Raw genomic sequence first — 23,544 nt, 5'->3', positions numbered from 1 at the left:
AGAAACAGCCATAAAGGAAAGAGCTTTTGAATACTGGGGACAGTTTTCCTGACAGCATTCAGCCCAGAAGCTACTCTTTTTCCAATATGAACCTAGGAAGAGTTGTACAATTCCCAAACTACAGCTGCAAATGGATTCTGCCAAAGGCCTTGGCAGAGTATGTTCTCTTTGGAGAAAAGACACAATTCCTGCAGTTTCTGCTTTGCAGATATTTTTATAGCAAATATGAATGGAAAATGTTAATGCACTAGAAATAGTGTTTTTACTAAAAGATTGGGGTTTGAGTAAAGGAATGCAAAGAGATCTTGTGAGGCACTGGCAGTGAATGCATCAGCCCTAAAGAAAAGAAGAAACTGTCCAGTCCAAAGATGTCAGCCTCTCAGAATGCAAAACTCTACCCACATCTTCACCCTAGGAAGCATGACTAATTGATTATGGCACACTGAGGTCAGATCCTACTCCTCTTAACCCCACACTCGCTGCTGCCAATAACAATCAATTAGAATTGACATGTGAGAAGATACCACTTGCCATTCCTTAACTAGTCCTATAAGACAAGAGTCAACAGGGACTATGACCCAGTGTGAAACAGGCCAAATATGGAATGTCCAGGCAGATAAGACCAAACTTGGACAGCTGAAAGAAGAAGAGGCAGAAGAAAAGAGACACTACTCTGGCCACTTTTAGCCAAGTTCCTCACCAATGGTATTACAGCCACCATTGGCAGTGTTATGCCCAGACCGTTTATTCCCCAGAGAAGACCACCAGAGTCCGGAGTCAAAGCCAAGCGGCAAGGATCTTTATTACAGGTTCGAACCTGGAACTTCCTCACTAGTCATGAGACGAGCGGGAAAGTTCCTTAACTGGGCTCCAGACAGCATTTTTATAGTCGGGGTAAACAGGTACAGCGTCATAGGGGATTTTGTACACATCAGACTTAGGACTGGCTGACATTTGAACAAGGTGATTTGGCTGATTATGATCGGTTCCCGCCATTTCTGGTATTTCGGTTACATTTTGAAACAGTGATGACATTTATCAGGGGCTTGTTTTCCCGGTCTGCTCACCTGGTCTGTTCTGCTTTCTAGATTCCTGGAATTGTTTGCCTAAGTTAGTTCGGGAGTTGTTTTTCAACCTTGCCCTATTTCACTTTGTTGCTAGGTTTAGCAATGGGGTGGGTACACACTTTACAAAAGGCTTTGACGTGAAATATTCTTGTGCTATGCCCTTTCAGCAGCACTCGGGGGTGGCCAGCTGATGGGGCACCTTGGTGAGCAAAGCGTCTTCATCCAGATGAAACTGGGTGTAGACGTTCCTGGAGAAACAATAAGCTAAAAAGAGCATGTACTTGACATGACCAGGGGCAAAGCAGCTGAAGTGAATAATCAGGATTACCACTGAGAAAAGCAAAAGTCATAGCCAAGAAACCAATGCAAAAGGGCAGACACGGGTGAAAAAGAGAGTACAAATGAAGCTGGTTAGTAGCTAGGAGGATCAGAAACAGATCTGAGAGACGGTACAAGTTGAGAAAGTGGCTGTGACAGCAGAAAGGAATAATGTTCCTATTTTTCCTCCAGCTTTATTGAGGTATAAGTGAAGAATAAAAATTGTACTATATACAGTACTTAAGATGTACAACATGATTTTTTGATGTATGTTTACATTGTGAAATGTTCGCCACAATCAAGCTAATTATATCCATCGCCTCACATCGTTACCTTTTTTCTGTGTGTGTGTGTGTGTGTGTGTGTGTGTTTGTCTGTGTGTGTGTGGTGAGAATACTTTAGATCTACTTTCTTGGCAAATTTCAGGTACAGATTACCATTAACTATCATCGCCATGCTGTAGGTTAGGTCTCCAGAACTTACTCATTTTATAACTGAAAGTTTCTACCCTCTAGCTATCATCTCTCCACTCCCCCTACAAGTTCCTGTTTTATATGGAGCCTTTTGCCCAATACAGTGGCAAAACTAAGAGCTTAGAGAAAGTATCTAGGACTGGGCAATGTTTATTGTTTGCAATTTGTTTTGTCTGTATGGAGCAAGCTGTTTCCCAAGCTACCTTGGTCCTCGTAAAGGGTAAAAAGCAAGGTCACAATATGTTCCTCTCATACTGCTCCTAACCAGTGCGGGAAGACCAGCTTCCTTCAAAATCCCCCTCCTCACACATCCAGTCATTTTCCAGAGCTCTGGGGAACACCTGGCTGTGGGTTCATCCTCACAGCAGGTGGCCAGCAATATTCTTCTCTCCTCTTCAGTTAAGCATCTACATCTAGTCCGTTACTTGGTGTGAACTCAGTTCTTAGCAATTAATCTTGTAATTTGCTTTATAAGCTTCTGAACTAAAAGAATCCCTTTAATCTTCCTTAAGGAAAGATGACTAAAATCTATTGTTCTGCTGAGGACTGCAGTCACTGCTTGGGCGGTTCAGATCCAGGCCAGCTCCCAGCATGCCTGAGAGCAGTGTTCCTGAAAGTCTGGTTTCACTGGGGTGCTTGATAAATATGCCGATTTGTGGGCCACACCCCTAAGCCACAGAGTCAGTATCTGGAGATGTGTCTGGGGAAGTGTGGCTGGTAACAGGTTCCCCCGGCAGTCTGATGCCCTCTGAGTTCGAGAACCACTGTCCTTGATAAGAATGTACTCGAACAGTACCTGTTCCTGTCTGAGCCTGTCCTTTCCCACACTTCCGCTGATGTGGGGTTAAACCTGGGGTTCCTCAAATTTACAAGCATCAGGAAATGAGAGGGCTGATATGCTAATTCTCTGCAATCCATCCTCTCCTCCTATTATTTGTATGTTCCTATTCACTGAGGACAAGTAACTTTGCTGAAGAGGAAAGCATGTAGTAACCCCCCATTACGCCATCAGAAGGGAAATTCTGTTATCTGAAAATTAAATTACTGTATTCACTAATTTAGAATTGTAATGGATATTTTTATTTCATACAGCAATGATTTGGGGTTTTTTTTTGGTATGGCAAAATACACATACATTTTGTTACTATTTGAAAGATAAATTTTCTTAAAGCAGGAATGGATCCAACAGAGTAGTCATTTCTTCTAGTTAAAATTTATTTCTATTGCCTTTTTAAAAACTGACTATAATTGTAGATTCACGTGCACTTTTAAGAAATAATAGAGAAAGCCCAGTTAACCCCTGTGAGCCCAAGTATCTGAGATAGGTCTCAATCAATTTGGAAAGTTGATTTTGCCACGATTAAGGGTGCACCTGTGACACAGCCTTAGGATGTCATGACAATATGTGCCCAAGGAGGTTGGGGAACAGCTTACTTTTTATACATTTTAGGGAGACATAGTACATCAATCAATACCTGTAAGATTTACATTGGTTTGATCTGGAAAGGCCAGACAACTCAAAGCAGAGGCTTCCAGGTCACAGGTTAGATTTAAACATTTTCTGATTAGCAGTTGGTTGCAAGAGTTGTCATGAATAGGAAGGAATGTCTGCTTTACCATAAGGGGTTGTGAAGACTGGGGTTTTATCATGCAGATGAAGCCTCCAAGTAGCAGGCTTCAGAGAGAAGAGATTATAAATGGTCCTTATCATATTTAAGGTCTGTGTTGATGTTAATGCCAGTTGGCTCTTCCTGGATTCCAAAAGGAAGGAGGGTATAGTGAGGCATGCCCAACTCCCCCTTCCCATCATGGCCTGAACTAGCTTTTCAGGGTAATTTTGGAATGCCTTTGGCTGAGAGGAAGGGTCCATCCACATGGCTGGGGGACCTTAGAATTTTATTCTTGGTTTATACCCTTTACCTAGTCACTTACCCCTAGTGATAACATCTCGCCAAACTGTAGTACAAAAAACCCCACAAAACTGTAGTACAATACCAGGATGTTAACACTGATACACTCAACATCCAGAACATTTCCGTCAGCACAGGGATTGCCCATGCTGCCCTTTATAACCACACCTACTTCCCTCACCCACCCCCAGCTCCTCAAAATCACTAGTTCGTTCTCCATTCCTATAAATCTGTCATTTCAAAATGTTATATAAATGGAGTTACACAGTATGTTACCCTTAGGGATTGAGTTTTTCCACCAGGAGAGGCGTCTTTAAACTAAATGAAATGTTGTGTGGAAAAGGGTTTAGTCAGTAAGCTTAAACTAAGAGTTTAAAAAATACTGATGTGGCTGGGCACAGTGGCTCACACCTGAAATCCCAGCACTTTGGGAGGCCGAGGCAGGTGGATCACCTAAGGTCAGGAGTTCGAGATCAGCCTGGCCAACATTGTGAAACTCCATCTCTACTAAAAATACAAAAATTAGCTGGGCATGGTGGCAGGGACCTGTAATCCCAGCTAGTCGGGAGGCTGAAGCAGGAGAATTACTTGAACCCGGGAGGCGGAGGTTTCAGTGAGCCCAGAGTGTGCCACTGCACTCCAGCCTGGGCAACAGAGTAAGACTCCATCTCAATCAATCAATCAATCAATCAATCAATCAATAATAAACAAACTAACTGATGCTTGGGTCCCCGTCTCACCGATTCTAAGCACCCAAGCATCAGAGGTTTGAAGGCTCCCCAGGTGATTCCAGGGTGCAGCCAGGGTTAGGCCCCTGGTTCAGACTTATCATACATGGCTGCAAGCAGGTAGAACTGGGACCAAAGGGTGAAGGTACAAGCTTATTGCTGAATATAAAGACACATTGTTAACAAGTAGCTGAAAGTGCAATAGACTATCTTGGGAAGCAGGCGTTTCCGTGGCGAGAGGAAGCGGGACACTGATGTGAGAGAGTACCAAGGGGCCTCAGCTTCTGTGCTGAGGATTGGACCAGTGACCTAGTAACCTCTGAGAGCTCACGTGGTTTTACTATGGTCTACAATTACAGATTATTCTTTAACTTAATGATGATGTCTTTAAGCAGCTTTCTGGTCTGGTTATAAATATCTGCATGTTGGAGGGGAGGGCTAGTTTTTCACAGATGTTGCTTATCCACGCAGAACTAAATGACTTAATGAAGCTCGCCTGCCTAACATTGATTATTTGGGTTTTTGGATTTTTTTTTCACTTTCCACTCTTGGAAAAAATCCATTCCTTTTCCGTCCCATCATTCCACTGTCTGCAACAGTTCTGCCTCTTGCGCTGACTGCTGTGCTGACTGGACAGTAAAGCCCCATGTTCCTGGGAAGCAAATGACCTAATTCTAAATTCGTCTATCTGAAAGGCATAGTGCTTCTGCAAACTCTAAATCTTACAAGACTTTGAGAAGTGGTTATGTATTTCTATTCTTTATTACCTGACAACATTATTGAATCCAGAGCAGTAAATCTGTAGCCATCCACAGAAAGCACAGGAAATGAACTTGCCTGGGCCTCAGAGACCCCCGACACTAAGCCCAGGAAGAGACTGACATGGAGGCTTTGCCATTGGAGGGTGTACTGACTTTTCAGGGTCAGAGCTTGGTCTGAGGTCTACCATCTTGTAAGTATTGTACAAGACACTGTTGAAATTGAAAGGATATTAGCTTCCTGTTGCTGCTGTAACAAATTACCACAAACTTAGTGGCTTAAAAAATAACCCAAATTTACTATCTTACAGTTCTGAAAGTCAGAAGCCTACCTGGGCTAAAATTAAGTGTTAGTAGAGGTATGTTGGCTCTGGAGGCTCTAGGGGAGAATCCATTTCCTTACCCTTTCCAGCTTCTAGGGACCGCCTGCATTTCTTGGTTCATGTTCCCTTCCTCCATCTTCAAAGCCAGCAGTATGGTGTCTTCGAATCAGACTCTGCCATGCCTGCTTCCCTCTTTTGGACCTGCTATTACATTCAGCCCACCCAGAGAATCCAGGATAATATCCTCACCTCCAAATCCACATCTGCAAAGTCCCTTTTACCTTGTAAAGTAACATATTCACAGGTTTCAGGGATTCGGGTGTGAACGTCTTTGGGGGAGTATTATTCTGCCTACCCCAATGGGACTAGTAAGTGGGGGTAACCTGACTAGAAGCCAGGTCAGCTGGGATGCGTGGACGTGTGGTTCAGAAGCTGTGGTGTCTGGGCGGTGAAGACACGTTCTCTGCCTACACACACTGCTCTGTTGAATTTCCTAACTGATTCTTAAAGTAGTTCAGGTTTCTTGCTAGTATGTGATTTTAATAAAGAAAACACCAAGTCATGTGGAGAGAGAATAAACTGGAGTGGGAAAACTATTTCAACATCTACCATGTAAAGTGTGAATTAAGCAGCATGGTGTGGCCAAAAGAGCATAGACTTCAGAGTTCAAGGGGCCTTGATTTAAACTGGCTTCCGTGTATGCTTTATTTGGGCTAGTTACTTATTCTCTCTAAACTTCAAGGTAATGAGGTTTGCCTTATGGAACTTTAGAGAGGATTAAGTTAGATAATGTATAAAAGGTGACCAGCAGTGATACGGTTCTCTGCTTAAACATGTGTTTCAGGATTAGTAATTCCTATCTCATTATATTTTTGGACTATTAACCTTATTCTAAGATTTTGTAACTAGATGTAGTGCTTAACAATTTTGTATGAGTTCTCTCCAGCTTTTTTCCTGTTTGAAAAGGCAAGCCTGGGGTCTCATGCATTGAAATGTAGAAAACATTGTATTAGGCATTTTCAACTGAATTATTTGATTCCTTTATTGCTTACCATGGAATTTTTAGGTGACAATCAGAAATACAAAACATCTGAGGGTTGTTAAAGTAAAATACCAATCAGTTCTTTCACTGTATGCCATCGTGTGCTGAACATTCTTGAGCAAAATAGCAGCTGACATGAAATATACAGAAAATTCCTTTTTGCCTGACATTTAAATGACGATGGCTTATTTCACGCATTTACTATTAACATGTCAAGGCTTAATATTGCCACAAAATTGTTGTAATAAAGTTGAGAGTAATTTCATAAGGACATATGATTTTTGTAACTTTATTAAAATAAACTAGAAACTAACAGACAAAAATAAACATCATACGTACTCTCCAAGTCCCCTTTAAACTCGTCACTTGGGCCGTTGGCTTATGTGGCTCTCCATGCTGAACAGCCTGAAGCCACAGATTATCCTATTTGAAGAATATCTTGGGAAGGTATGGGCTCCATAAAACTATTCTTGCATGAGGAGAGTGTTTTTATCATACAAGTAATTACTAAAAAAAAAAAAAAAGACAGATTTCAAAATCATTTATCCAAAAGGCAACTCCAACTATTCCGGGTAATGTGATTAATGTGAATTTTGTGGGATTTCATGTGCATGTTTTCATTAGAAAGCATTCTGTATGTCTTAGTCTCATATTTATACCAGATAATTTTTAAATAATTGCTTTGAGTTACAAAACAATCAGAAAAGTTTTTAAATGTCAGCAGCCTGTGCTGGCAATCCAGGTGACATCCTATGAGGACAGGTGTAGAGCTCCATGATCCACCCTGACCCTCCCCATCAGCTCCTAAAATTACATCCCATATGTGCCAGCTTCTCTTATTGTTTTGTTGTGGTGGTTGTTATAAGAGATTTGGCAAGCCAAGTTTAGAAACTCTGGACCTGAGGTCATTATAATAACATATTATTATGCATTAAATTTAAAAGAAAGATATCCAGATCATATTTATTTATTCTGTACCTGTTATGCGCCAGCCACTGTTTGGGTGCATAACTTTTTATTTATAGGTGAAGATGATAGAAACACCAAATATCACCAGGCAGATAATGCAAAGGATAAGGTTCCAAAACACTAAAACTTTAGTAGACAGCAATTTCAACTATCCTTAACATCTCAGTCCCAATGCCAGAGAGTTTACAGAGACTGGAAACTTTCATTAAGAGTGGAATCTTTCATTAGGCATGAATCAGTATCGTGAGCCAAGCAACCCTGTTGATCCTCTATGGCAGTGAGCAATCTCAGTAATGTCACTGCACTTGAAAACCAGGGCAGGCAGCCTCAACTTGTGGCAGCTGATGAGCATAATAAAAGCAAAACTTCACTTCTTATATTTTAAAATGCCCTCATAAGTAGCCTGTTAGGTTTCTTGTATGTAAAAATGACATCTTAAAAGGCTGTGGATGTTAAGCTCATAGTGCCCAAATGTAATTAGAAATAGGAGATTTAAAATTTAAGACTTAGTCTTTTATCACTCTACAATACTTTTTAAAGTTTTGCTGGTGAGAAGAGAATTAGGGAGACTGGCGTCTCTGAAGCTCAGAGCATTTCACATGGAATACCAAGGTGAAAGATCTGTGAACGTTTGACTTTGGCTTTCCCCTGCGCTGTTACAGTACAGCCCCTTTTGAGGCTTCCGTCTTGCTGAATAAGTTAGGGTAAGTGTTGCTAGCTTCTAGCAGTGGCGAAGGGATGCATTTCCATGCAGCCATTCAGGAACCCAGGTGCCTTCCATTTTGTGGCTCTGACATCCTCTAGAGCAGGAGTCAGAAAACCCTAACCTGTGAGCCACCCTCTGTTTTAGTAAATAAAGTTCTATTGGAGCACGGCCATGCCCATTTCTTCACATATTATCCATGGCTGCTTTTGTGCTACAATGGCAGTGTTGAGTAGTTGTGACAACGTATATGACCCATAAACCCAAAATAGTTACTACTGTCCAGCTCTTTAAGAAGTCTGCCCATGCCTGGGCTAGGCACTGGGAGTCCTCTGTAGGACTCCTTATTAGACAGCCTGGAGACTTTTATGGCTGTGTCTAGAATGATGTGTCTATAGCCCCTCCCATTCTCTTGGCCAGAACTCAGTCACATGGCCACACCTAATAATTGCAAGGGAGACTGGGAAATGTAGTCAAGCTATGCAGGATGAAAAGCAAATGGGTTTAGTGAACAAGTAGCTGGTCTCTGCTACATTAGCAATTTCCATTTCCCAGAAACATGAGAAGGACTAGAGAAGTTGGGAATAAATGGTGAGGCAAGCCCAGAATTATAGCCAGAAGCCAAAGTTCCTTCTATGTAAATCTATTCTTGAACTCCACATCACAAAACAAATATTTTGAACTCACGTCATCATGATAAGCTGTGAGGAAAGATTGAACGGGCTAGAGGTACTGCAGAAGTTTCAAATGGAAAGGCTTGTGATTGGATTGGGGCATAGCCAGGAAAAAAACAGCTAGTTGTCTCCCAGGACAATGCCTGGGATGTGTTTGTCACGAAAGTGAACAGCCTGGCCGTTCAGTCACATTCACAAGATTGAATGGCAACAATCTTGCCCATTCAGTCACCTAATTTTGTCAGCAGACCTGTGTGGATCCATCTTCCGTGAACCAGAATATTAATAAACCAAGCTCATAGAAATCAGAGTGTCCGTTTGCTAAGACGTAAAACAAAGAGTGGCTCGAACATTAAAGGCTGAAGCAGAACCACTACTCTACACATCTCTAGGGGCCACCAAGGACTGAAGACTTTTTTCAGCTCTATATTTAAAGTGTTAACAGTTGTGATTTACTCTCTTCCATGAAAGATGATTAACATTGTCCTCCCTCATTTCCTGACTTTTACTGTATTATTTTTATATTATCAATATTTTAATAGTTAACTTCTGTAAATATAATCCCTATGGTTTTTAAACCGTATTTCCACACTTACTACATTTGCTGTACCAGCAGTCTCTGAAATATAGGCTCTTCTTTTCTGAATTTATTTTGATTAATCCCTTAGTAGGCTGAACTTCATCACTACTGGTATTATCAGGAAGCAATACAGCTATGTATGGTTGTACAGACTGTGCACAGTGCAATTTGTCCATTTGTAGAGAATATGTTCCCTATAATGCAAAAGCAGGTGGTCATCAAGTGTCTTGATTCACTGCAGAAGTACCGTTGGGTTTGCAGTGAGTCTACCAGGAAATGTTCATAGGGGTTGCATTCTTAAATCTTTACTTCTTTGAAATCATGTCTACTCTTTAAATTCAAAGGATAATTCTATCCTAGGTTGCATTTTTTTTCTCAGAACTTTATATATATATATATATTTTTTTTTTTAAAGTTGAGCACTGCACCCTGATATGGTGTGGATGTTTGTTCCCTCAAAATCTCATGTTGAAATGTAATCTACAATGTTGGAGGTAGGACCTTGTGGGAGGTGTTTGGGTCATGAGGGCAGATTCCTCATGAATGGCTTGGTGCCATCTTCATGGTAATGACTGCATGCTCTGTGAATTCACATGAGATCTGGTTGTTTAAAAGAGTCTGGGGCTTCCTCCTTGCTGTCTTGCTCCCTCTCTCATCATGTGACATGCCTGCACCTCCTTCACCTTCTGCCACAATTGTAAATTTCCTGAGGCCCCCACCAGAAGCAAAGCGAATCTTGGTGCCATGCTTATACAGCCTACAGAACCATAAGCCAAAATAAACCTCTTTTATTTATAACTATAAATTATCCAGTCTCAGATATTCCTTTATGGCAATGCAAATGGACTAATACATACCCAGTCCTTTTTCAATGTCATGAGTCACTGGATTTTATCATTTAAGGAGTTGTGTGACTTCCTTTTCAAAAAAAGAGCTTACAAGTATTTTATCTCAGGGTTCTCTTTGTCTGACAACGTCTCTAATGTCTTTACATTCATAGGTCATCTTGACCTATGACCCATCCCACTCTCAGGAGTATAACCCCCTTGTGACCTTATTTCCCCTTGAACTAGAGGAATTCAATTGCTCCTCTAGTCCACCGCAAATCCCCAGATAACGCCAAGCCCCAGGACTCTCTACCTCCCCACGAATCTTAGGAAGTACATAATGGTTTCTGTTCCTGACAATAGTTTCTTGGCTGTTTCCTGAGTTCGCCCAAACACCACTTCAATCAGTCCTCTCTGAATTGCAAAGTTCTCTGTTAATCTCCAGAGTCAGCCAACTCCACTTCTTTCCTCTGAATGACTTCTGGTAGGTAATGCTGGGTTAGCAATACTGCTAAGTCATGTTGGAATCTCCTAGATTCCCCCTTAACTAACTTTTCAAAGTTTATGCCATATGATTATACCCCTTTTCTTATTTGGTTGCTACCAAAAATTTGCCTGGTTTTGACTTTAGAGTTCATTCCATTAAGCACTGCTGTCCTCTGACATCTTTACTCATAAATACTTTTATTGGGCTGGGCATCGCCTGTAATCCCAGCACATTGGGAGGCCAAGGTGGGAGAATTGCTTGCTTGAGCATAGGAGTTTCAGACCAGCCTGGGCGACATAGGGAGACCTCATCTCTACAAACATATATATTTTTTAAATTAACCAGGCATGGTGGCATGCGCCTGTGGTCACAGATACTCGGGATGCTAAGGTGGGAGGATCACTACAGCCTGGGGGCTCGAGGCTGCAGTGAACCAAGATCAAACCACTGCACACCAGCCTAGGCAAACAGAGTGAGACCCTATCTCAAAAACAAACAAACAACAAAACCTTTTATTGGCATAGTCACATGCATACTTTCATATATAAACATTTAAGCAAGTGTTTGTGTCCGTAGAGACGTATCTGAAAGGATGTTTATGAAAATGTAAACGTTTCCAAGGGCAGGCAGAATGGCAGTGTTGTCATGAGTTGTCACAGCCCGGCTGTGAATTCCAGCTCCACTTCCTACCAATGGGTCTATAAATTTGTTGTGCCATGGCTCAGTTTGGCAGTCAGATGAAGCCTGGAGATCTGTTTTAATAATGTTTTAAAATGTCTAAAATAAAATACATGGGATTTCAAAAACAACTATATTAAAATAACATCAGAATATTTTAAAATGTGATGATATAGTAATATACAAATCACAAGATCTAGAATCAGATCTATTAACTACTGTCATTTCAAAGCAGTGATTAGCATAAGAGATATTTGGAGAGATCTGCAGCAATTGTAATGCAAAGTAAAAATATACACTGTATATGATTTATGTTCGTGGAAAAGGCTAAAGTGTGTCGAATACCACTGAAGCTCAATGCCTACATTTGCAATTGAAGAGCTGCTAAATGTCAGTTAGAGGTCAGTGAAAATAAGAGTCCAGGTTTCTCATCCAGGCTCACAGACCCCATGAATTCTGTACAGGGACCCCTGGTTAAGAATCCCTGAAACAACCAGTTACACAGCCTTGTGCAAAAGTTGTGTCTCTAAACTACAGTTTTCCCACCAAAGGGGGGTCATAAAGTATCTCTCTCATAAGATTAATTGTGAGGCATAAGTGAAATAGTAAATGTAAATCATTTACTACAATATCTGGCACAGTGAATATTCAACAAATAATGCTGTTATTAAGGCTGGTAGAATTGTTAATACAATCAGCCCTCTGTATCCATGGGTTCCACATCCATGGATTCAACCAACCATGGATTGAAAATAATTAAGGGGAAAAAATTACATCTGCACTGAACCTTATACAGACTTTTAATTTTTCTTGTCATTATTCCCTAAAGAATACAAAATAACAACTATTTACATAGCATCTGTATTGTAGCGGGTATATCGTAGTGGATATTATATGTAATCTAGAGCTGATTTAAAGTATACAGGAAGTCATATGCAAATACCACACCATTTTATATGAGGGACTTGAGCAGCCACAGATTTTGGTATCCAAGGAAGATTCTGGAACCAATTCCCCATGGATACTGAGTGATGACTATACTTATATTTCATGTTCTTCACACTTTTAAGGATTGCATAAATTATGTATTGCTAAAATGCTACATGAACATTTGTTACTTTTACTTTTATAATCACAAAACAATAAAGTTATTTCAGTTTGAAAACAAAGCTAGCAATCCCCTTCAATAAGAAGGAACTCTAAATAGGAATCTCTGCTATTGAAAAAATGGACAAAATTATAACAGACCCCGGTTAGAAGATTAAAATGGTTTATGATCAGTTTTAATTGACAAATATGAACAAAAAATTCCAAGTTTTTCTTTGTTTCTGTTTTGACTATTTTTATATTTAAGAATTCTTCACTTATTAGATTGCTAAGTACTAACTTACGGTCATATGCCTAGTTTCCTTCTCATTTGAATTATTTTAGAATAGCGTTTTATTTTTTAAATAAATACATTATAACCATGCTGTGAGGCCTCAGCTTTAGCAGTGTGACTCAATTTAATTAGAATGTACATGTTGGTGACCAGTTTCACACCCAGTTCCTTGAGGATGCTCATGGAACCAGACATCCGAGGTGCAGGCGTGTGGCTGTGTCCCTTGCTTTGCGGGGGTCTCAGGAGTTATGAATTGTACTAGTGTTTCCTTTGTGTTTCAGCCAATTCCATCTGTAAATGAAAGACTGGCTTTACGTTGGAGGTCAGGACTAAGTTCCAGGATGACAGAGACCTCACAGGGCTCCTTCTCTGCTGGGCGCTGTGTCTCTGGTGCCTACTGCAGAGCCTGGCACAGTAGGTGTTTGGTAATTATTTTTTTAATGAAAGGTTTATTTTCACAGGAAACATTGAAGTTTAATCTTCCACTTTCTAGGCTGAACATTATCTAGAAATTTTCACATTGGAAGCCAGAAAGCTTTTGATCAATGTTGACTCTATGTCTCAAGTTGATGAAACCAGCTGAGAAACAAAAATTCAGATCCCACACAATAGTGAGCCACTGTTTTGATTCATTCTTTGGCTGAGTTGGTGGATTGCTTAGGGAACATCTCAAGGGAACATGGAAATCAGAAAATCAGTTCAATACCATTGTAACTGTATGCAGAGTAAAGGGGGTATGGAGGAAGGGAACTCACATTAAAAGCTGAACATTTGGTAAGAAATTTTATTTCTAGAAAAAAATAAATTTTTATATTACAGCTAATACTCAGATTTAGTTTTCATATCATCCCACATTAAATTGTAAAATTAGTCATTATCACATACAATGTTTAGGCATCTATATTGGTAGGTATAGATATAGATATATTGGTAGACCAGCAGTCAGCAAACTTTTCCTTGAAGGGGCAGATTATAAATATTTTAGGCTTTGCAGGCCATACAGTCTCCAGTACAACTACACAACTCTGCTGTGGACATGGCTGAGTTCCAATAAAACTTTATTCACAAAACCAGGTAGATGCCAGATTTGTTAGTTTTCTGGCCCTTGATGTAGACTGTAACTGTCCTTGCAAACTTTTCTTCAGTCTTTGGCACCAGAAAACAACCATTTCCTCTACAAAGTGTGTCATTAGTAAAGCTGCTTAAAGGTTGAAGCTATACACAAAATACTACAAATTTCTTTACACTTTAAATGTGCAAACTTGTTTTCAAAGCCAATTGTAATTATTTCTACCCAGTTTTAAGTGAAGTGCCTGGCCCCGATTTGAGTTCTTGGTGGCATCTAAAGCGGTATCTATTAGTTTTGTTATAAGGATATCTGTAGCATACACACCATGCTGTGAAATATCTTCAGTTTAATAGTTTATGGTTTTCATTACTTATAAGGAATGAGTGGGTACCAATGCAAACCAGTAGCCCTGAGCTAAGATGTGAGAGAGAAGGAATGTTAAAGCAGTAGCTTATGAAGAACAGTGAGCTATTTGGGAAGGAAAAGCATGGGAGACAGGGAGAGCATTCTAAACTGATTTCTTACATATAGTGAACCCCAGGGGAAACCATTTTGAGTAATAACAATAATATTATCAAGTTAATTTTTCCCAGAATCATATGTCCAGAGAAAAGAGACCATTATACACACAGGCTAATTTTACAGCAAAGAAGTCCTTTCCAAGTTACAGGTCTTTTTACAGCCTGGTGATGTCTCACCATGCCCATCTGCCTCAAAAATACATAGACACATATAGATGGTTATGAATATATTGGTTCATGAATGTCAAACTTAGCAGACTCTTCTAGATTTTGAGGACAAAAATTTGTGTATGTAATAATAGCATAACTCAAAGTTCACTTTATTTTCAAGTCTTAAGACATTAGACAATTTAATTTTTGTAATAGTAATAGTATAAAGTTTAATTTTGAAAAGGAAAAAGAAACTAGCAATGTTATTGAATGTCTCAGTTACATTTTTTCTACTGCCCCATGGATTTCAAGGACTATACAGTATGACCTTGTAAAGTTTAGTATGGAATAACCCAAAACTCTGAGCCCAATGCCCGTACTTCTCCATGATATTATGGAATTTAAAAGTGAATATTGAAGGCTGTTTGGGAGAAGGTAGCAACTATTTATCAGGAACCAAACAGCTTATTTAGAAAAAAAAAACCATTAAACCCATAATACGATTTCTTTTTTGACAGCTGCCATTTCATAATATTCTTTACAAATAACTTACTCATCCACTTATTACATTTTTTTGTCTTTCCTGCCACCACCAGGTACATGAAAAAGAAAGAAGTATAGAATTCCAATACTGATGCAGGGCAGCTCATTTTTCATTTTGTCAAGGGGTTTCCTCCTTCCCACAGCCGTGATAGTATTTCCTGATGATTGTTCATTGCTATAAATTGAAAAAGAACAGCTTCCAAGTTTATCAATAATTCATTAAGGGTGTTCCAAGAGATGTTGAATTAAAGTTGAGTCCTTCCCCTATGCAAAAGAAAGATAGCTTGCCCTTAGAAGCTTGCGTATAGGGAGTGGAAGAAACAAAAAGAGTTACTACTTTGTAACGCAGCTAACAAAGTAATTAGGGGACAGGGAAGAGAATTGGGCCAAGGGTCAAGGCCTTTGGGCACTGTGTAAGCTGTCACTACAAGATCTGAGACCTAAGTGCACTGCTAAACCTCCTAGTAGCTACTAAACCTCCTCACACCTCCACCTTCCTTAGCATCAAGATGCTTATCGTGGTACTCTATGCTTCTCTGAGGGACTGGTGTTTTAAAAATGAAATGAAATGATATATACAAAAATACTTTGGAAGCAGTAGACTGCAGCTTTGTTTGCTAAGAAGATTATACCTAATTTAGAATTGTTATTCATTATGCTTTCCTGAATATTGTTTTCTTAGAATAAGAGAGAGCAAGCTCTCTGGTGTCTCTACTTAAAAGGACACCAATCCTATCGGACCATGGTCCCACCCTTATGATTTCATTTAACTTTAGTTACTTCCTTAAAGGCCCTATCTCCAAGTGCAACCATATTGAGGGTTAGGCTTCAACATATGAATTTTGGAGAGACACAATTTAGTCCATAGCACCAATGATAATCTCTCGTCTCAAGATATTCAATTTAATCACATCTGCAAATACTCTTTTTCCAATATTATAATGTGTATACGCTCCAGGAATTCAGATGCGGATGTCTTTTGGTGGACCATTTTTCAGCCTACCACACCAAGGAAGCAAAGTGAATTGCTAGAGTTACTCATATATGCTCATGGGTGCTCAAACATGATTTGTGCCAATGCAGAGTAGTTGCTCAAAATTGAGAAACAATGTAAACAGAATAGAAAGTTATGAGGATTCCTGTGACTTATGTAATTATGCATTATTAAAAATATCTCAGTTGGGAGGCTGAGGCAGGATTGCTTGAGAACAGGAGTTTGAGGCTATAGTATGTGATGATCTCACTCGTGAATAGCCACTGCATGGGCAACATAGTAAGACTTCATCTCTTAAAAAAAAAAAAAAAAGAGAAGAAGAAAGAAAGAAGGAAAAGAAATCTTGAAACAAACAGGTCCAAACATGGAGTCTATAAACCAGAGGTTGATTATTTGCACTGACAAAAATGTGTTCCATTCCAGATGGTTTGATTGTTCTGTTCTTTTTTTTAAATAGCCAGTTCCATAACTGCATTTGCAATTCAAATTGATTTGTGGTGAACTTTTCAGAAAGGCATCTGAGGAAGATTTTTATACCAATCTTGGCTTTAGAATTTACTCTTTGTGATGTAAAGATAACAATCACTGACATTTGTTTAACATTTAGTATGTGGCAAGCCCTGCACCAAGAATTTTATATCTCGTCTCATTCAGTGCTCACAGTGATTCCATAGAGCAGGTGCTATTATTGTCCTTAGTTAACTGATGAGTGGCCTGAGGCTTGGAGATGTAGGGAACTTGTCCAAGACACAGCAAGGAAGAGGCAAACAGGAATGTAAATCCCTTGATTTTGATTCTAGAGCTCGTATGATGAAACACCACTTGATATTCCCTGAAAAATATCATTGCACTTCTAAAACTTACCACAGAGAGGAGTTGTTACAAGTTTACATCACAAAGATCTTTAGCATCACAGATTGTCATGTTACCAATTATATTAGTCAACAGAGAAACAGAATCAACAGGAATGTGTGTGTGTGTGTGTGTGTGTGTGTGTGTGTGTGTGTGTGTATGTGTGTGTGTATTCAGAGAGAAAGAGTGATTGATTTTAAGGAATTGGTTCAGGCTATTGAAGGCTGACAAGTCCAAAATCTGCAAGGAAGACCAGCGGAATAGAAACCCAAGAAAGAGTTGTCTGAAGGCAGTCTAGGGGTACAATTTTCTCTTCCTGGGGGGGCCTCAGTCTTTTTTTTAAAAGACCTTCAACTGATTGGGTGAGGCTCACCCCACCCACATTATGGAGGGTAATCTGCTTTAGTCAAAGTCTACTGACCTAAATGTTAATCTCATTTTAAAAATACCTTCACAGAAACATCTGTTTGGTCCAGTACCTAGGTACTGTGTCCCAGCCAAGTTGACTCATAAAATTAACCATCACAAGTCCGTCCCTTTTCAATTTGGCATCAATTACACATGTCTTTAAATAGCACTTAATCTCTAAATAAAGACAATAATAAGGTGCTATTTTTGCCTGACATGAATGACTATCCTGCATACAATTGGAAAACACACTAACCCTTGCCTTAAAGGCAGACGCAAAGTCCTTAAATGATGATGTTCACTCTTTTCCTTCATATCCTTTAATATTATGATGTAAAGTCAATGTTATATAGTATTATATAATAAAGAGACAAGGGTAGGAAGAAAACAAATATATTTGCTATATATACACACACACATAAATGTGTTCATACCAAGGAGGAAATATTTATGACAATTGCAGTCCTCGTTTCTGTAACTGGTCACATGGTTGCAGCTGCTGTGTTCTTCCACTGTGGTTTCTGTGTTCCCTTTGCCTTCAACTGGTCGTGGTTATTTACTTCGTGAAGTGACCCCAAACCTTCATTTCTGAAGGGTCAGGGACATTAGTCATACTGCCTGGATTGATTTATTGTCGTTTCCATTGACTTTTATCACAGGTCATGATAACCCTAAGAGATGCCCTAAAGGATCTCTTCCTGTATGCCAGACAGGCTCTTCCTTACTTCCTGGTAAAGTAGTTGTCCAGTTTCCCCTTGGTAATTGAGATCAGCCACCCAGACACAACTGAAACTCTCTTCTTTGCCTATTGTTTCAGAAGCATGAGGAGCCCAAAGTGGCCAGGTGGCAGCCTTAACTTTCAGTGCATGGAATCTTTGTTCTGTCTTCTAGCAGAAGCGTTCTTCTCTCTGACCCTAAAATTTTAAGATCAACAGAGCAAAGGCTGCAGTGACAGGAAGCAAAAATTTTGCTAGTGGCTAACAGAGCTAATAGAAAATGATGACACTTCCATTTCCACCCCTTGATTCCATTGTAATGGGGCAGGAATCTCTGTGATCTGTTGAGCTGCTACACTACCACTTCTACAAACTCAGTCTTTTTCCCTGGCTTTAAAATTCAATCTCTTACAAAATTGCTCTAGCCCAGCATGTACCTCTGTGTTTTGCAGAGGGAAAATAGATGTCTTGTGATGCAAAATTCCAAACGGAGTGAAGGCCACTGCTCAGTGTGCCTCCCACACAAATGTAATGTCTTTTTGACTACTGATAATAAGAAGGATGCACGGGAAGGTGACATAAATGAGCCATTGAATGGCCTTTGTTGTAATCGAGCCTATAATTAAACACTCCCACAGAGTAAGCCCCTCTGTTCCACTTCTGACTTGGCTATTATGGCCTCTCTTTTTTGCTGGAATGCAGAAAATAGAAATCTGTGTGAACAAGGATTTCTATCAGTTCATCAGACCAAGTGAAAATGTCTGTTTGTCATATAAAAGATAATGGCAGAAATCCATTTTTAGTTCTCGATTGCTGTACTCATGTGTGAAATTACCCACAGGGGAAGATATTTGCCTACAAAAGAACCCTTACTGGCCTTAGATGTGATTGGCTGCACAAATTATACTGCCAAATGAATTGGTTTTGCAAACTAAACAGAAAGCCTCATAAACCAAACTGGGATTGCAGCTCAGAGCACAGCCTTGCCCTGGGTGATGGTATAGGCACACAGAGGCAGGGGCCCTGGTTGCTACTTCTCTTTGCTTTAACAACACAATGCTTGGAGATTAAATCATTTCCCAAGTATTTAAATCTTAGCAGTGACTTGGTTTTCTGATTCGAATACAGAATCCATTTGGCATTCTGACTAAGGCACTCGTTTGTTTATTTTTGTCTTGATTAAATTAACATGAATTGAGATTCAAATTCTCAAACTGGAGAAAGAATGGGAGCCAGGGGTTTGCGGGGGTCATTATTCTCAGTCTCTAAAGACAACTGATTTTGGTATTTGTCAGTAGATTATGTGACTTTCCTGTATTTCATATTTTGCATTGAATGACCTAGAAGAGCAACATATCACAATATTTAACCAGAAAGGTTTAGTCCTTTTTTTTCCTAACAAAAAAAGGAAATAAGGAAAAAAAGAAAAGAGGAGAAATAAGGGACATGAGAACAGGAGACAGAGCAATAACTGAGGAGTTTGAAAGTATTTGAAAAAGCTCTGGTCTCTTCTGGCAATTTATTTCCAGTTCAGTAAGCCCAGAAGCTGAACTTTTGCATTTTTAATGTACTTCATAATAATAAAAATGATCTTGTTAGTTTAGTGCACAGCCAAAATTAGGAGGTCAGGCATCAACTTGTTTGTGTTGGTTTTTCCATGGAGCCAGGTCCGTCTAGTTGTCTTGGCCTGAATAGCAATTGGCTCAGGCCCAGTGGCAATAGATCAGGACCTGGCAGAGCTTTTCGTCCCAGGGTCTTACCGTTACAGGCCACAGCTTACAGCGTGCTCAGCACTGACCAACATCCTCTTGTCCTACACCAAGCAATTGTACCCAACTTCCCGGTATGGTCCTCAGCCCTCTGAGAAGCACAGGGCTGCCAAGAGACGAGCTGTATTATCAATGCTGAATTGTCCTCTCCCTCCCCATAAGGACACGCAGAGAGTTGGCTTCATTTCTTCTAAGATAGTTGCCAAAAGGTCCACCCTTTAATTCACATATAAAGTGGGACTCCCCTTTTAGTTATTCTTCACTATAGCAGCATTACATTGAATGAATGATTTATTCTTAATTCACATGTTACTTTCATTTAGTCACTGATGGATCTTTAAAACTACTCTGGTACCCAGAACCTCCAAACTGGTAACCTGCTTCCAATTTAAACAGAATTGGGCTTATTTATTCCTTCTTGATCTAGAAGTTATGGTTAGTGTGCAAGTTGATTTATTTTCATATGTGCATTTTATTTCACAGAGTAGGTAAGTAAAGGACACTTTGTCTTACATGGCAAAGAATAAGCAGGACAGTTTTCACAAACTTAATTAAAAGTCTCATTTTTCCCAGGAATAATGTGCCTGTTGAAATTAACAGACCAATCTCTCTCTGTGGAAATTCTCCCTAGTAGCTCCTAAACCCACATTTTCTGGGTTGTGCTACGTAATGTTGAGAATGACCAATCACTGCAAGGTATTTTTCTACTTACCCGTGGTCGCATTGATTTTGAAGCAACTGTTAAATTTGCAGATTCCAAGACTTTACCCTTATAGATGTTTTCTGCCAAAGAGTTAAAAATATGGGAAAGTTTAATTACATCTTTGTCTTCTTAAGAGAATAAACTGAATAACAACTAGAAAGGACATGGTTATTATGGCCACGTTATGGCCACATATCCTTCATATATGCGAAATACCTTTTCATCAGAAGCAATGTCTAATAACACTTAGAAATATCCTTGTATTCATTTCTGTGCAGCCTCCTTAGGCAGTTCATGGACCAGTTTTAACTCTTGCCATTATCATGTTTCCAAGTAGTATGCCTGTTTCAATGGCAGGCTCATATCCAATAGAGCCTCAAAAGGTAACATGTCTTTTGAAGTTTAACAGTAATAGCACCCTTGAGCTATGGTGTGAAATATTTGGTGTTTGCTTCCTCCACTCATCACAGATAGCCTTGGGAATATCTGAGGGCTTGAAAGCATTGGCCTTCGCTCATGTGTGGTACGTGAGCAGCCATCAGGGGCAGTGTTCTTTCAGGCTACTCACTGTGCTCCAGGAAAGCAAGCATTCATTATAGGAATGCAATTTCAGAAGGCAGATGGTATCAGGTCAGCAGAAGGGGCCTGTAGTGTGTGTGTGTGTGTGTGTGTGAGAGAGAGAGTGAGAAAGAGAGAGTATTTTTTTAAAGAGACAGCTTGTCACCCAGGTGTAGTGTAGTGGCAGGACCATAGCTCACTGCAGCCTCAAACTCCTGCCTCAGCCTCCTGAGTAGCTAGGACTACAGGCATGCATCACCACACCAGGCTAGGAGCCTTGAAAAAGCTACACAGAGACGTATGCTTAAAGGGACTCTTTAAGGTCCACTTCCCAGGGATAAAGGAAAAAACCAGGCCCACCATATAGAAGTGGTTGGTACATATATTCAACAAAAGTAGAGCTGAAACCCAGAGTCCACTTTGCGCCTCTCTAGGGATCACTCATGTTCTCCTCTGCTGACCTCTGCCATGTTTTCAGTCAAGCTAGAAAAAGAAAGTTGCCATTGAAGCATTGCCCTTCTTCACATAATCTAGTTGATGTATTTATAAATGGACTTTGAAATGACTTTCAAACCACATGGTTTTCTACTTGTATAGATTCAGGTCCATTGAAGTCATTAGTTTATTAAAATTCAACTTAGAAGTTAAATGCCAAAAATAAAATGAAAATTTGGTCTGTGATGTGCTGAATGCCACAGGAACTAAATAGCAATCAAACTGACAGGCCAGCTTTCTTTCTAAGAGCTAGGTTTAAACTCTGGTTGGAAGTTAAAGAGTTTTGTACAGGCTTATTATCCATCCTCCAAGGCACCTCATCCTGTATAATAGCTTGTGTCTCAGTCCGATTGTTTTAAGCAGCACTCAGGGATTTTCAGTATGTACAGTGAGTGCCTTCTGACCTGTGTTCTCAAAGAGACTCGTGAAGGTGAAAAAGACAGCAGCAAAGTAAACAGCGTCTGCAATATGGTCATGTTAATACAGGATTTATCCTTTCTCAGATTCTTAAGGCTTCCAGTTAGATAAAATGCAGAAAAAAGTGTGTCTGCAGCACAGAAAAAACAGCATATTCTAATGGCTACAGTTTGCAAAGGGAAAGCCCTCCAGGTACACTTTGGACAGCAAGCAGCCCCTGCTCTCCAATGGAGACAGCCAGCCTCTGCCTGAGCTTCCCTTACCTGTAACTCAGAGACAGCTTTCAGTCCTCATACAGCGTTCCAGAGAAGTTCCTGTTCTCTTTACTTGGGGAGGTAGAAATAAGTATTTCTTTGCAGTTAGTAAGTTAAGCAGCCTAGATTGTGCAATATTTTTGTCTGATTGATTGATTTTTGAAATGAATGCTCTATAAGAAAAGTGCACCATCCAGAATAAGGGGTCATTCTATTAGGTATCCCTGATTCAATTTTCTTTTTCAAGTTAAGCTAAAAAGAGGGAAAAATAAAACTTTTTTTTTACTTTTATTTTTTAAGAAGCAAACCTTTCTCTCTACATTTATAACATTCAACATTTATCCTGATTAATCATAATGCTTGCTTGACTGCTGTCTTTTTGGGCTTGTATCTAAAATGAAAATTTTCTCTACCATTTATTAATAAAGCCTCTTGGGTGACTTCCAAGATACTTCCATCATATAAAATCCCATGCTCTCTATCTTTGGGGCTATTTTTTGACTGAATTCCATATGAATTAAATAGAAGTGCATTAAAAATAAACTATGTGTTATTATGCTAAAGCTGTGTCCCAAGAAAACAATTCTGTAATGAATTTCTCACTCAACCTGATGGTTCCATGTCCAAAAAAGGGATGATCCTTTAAGCAGTACATTAAAGTATCATTTCTTACAATGATGAGGGCATTAGCTTTACAAAATTTAACAGTATATTCTTTGTCATATTAATCAAGTCTAAAATCATAAATGGAGAGGAATCCAATCCTTCTACCTGGATACTCTGTATTCAATCCTTTCCTGTCTCTACCACTACATTATTTCAATTGCCAAATCCTGCCCAGCCCAAGTTTATGACATCTCTATGCCAGTCCACTGATCAGCAGCCCTGAGTCATCTGTCCAGACTCTAGCTTTCTTCATTGTCACTTCCAACTCATCGTCCTATCACACTCCTCTGACTGACCCCAGGTTTGAAGATGATTTTTGGAGTCAATGATTGTAGATTCATACTAGGACTTCCTTCTTAACGGGTTTTTGTTGAGCATTTTATGTACTAGAAAGGCATTGCATTATCTAGTTTAAAGCTAAAATGTGGCCGGGCGCGGTGGCTCAAGCCTGTAATCCCAGCACTTTGGGAGGCCGAGACGGGCGGATCACGAGGTCAGGAGATCGAGACCA

The 23,544-nt window shown here is 39.8% G+C and overlaps 1 protein-coding gene across 1 annotated transcript in view; it reads left to right on the top strand.

The window, feature by feature from the left end:
- Nucleotides 1-23,544, top strand: part of SLC35F1 (solute carrier family 35, member F1) — a 413,530-nt gene that overhangs the window by 385,967 nt on the left and 4,019 nt on the right. The window lies entirely within an intron of this gene.

Source organism: Colobus angolensis, unplaced genomic scaffold (genome assembly GCF_000951035.1).
Source record: "Colobus angolensis palliatus isolate OR3802 unplaced genomic scaffold, Cang.pa_1.0 Scaffold100, whole genome shotgun sequence".
Taxonomy (NCBI): domain Eukaryota; kingdom Metazoa; phylum Chordata; class Mammalia; order Primates; family Cercopithecidae; genus Colobus; species Colobus angolensis.
Note: the sequence above shows the minus strand (reverse complement) of the source record. Positions and strands in the feature narration are given on the sequence as shown.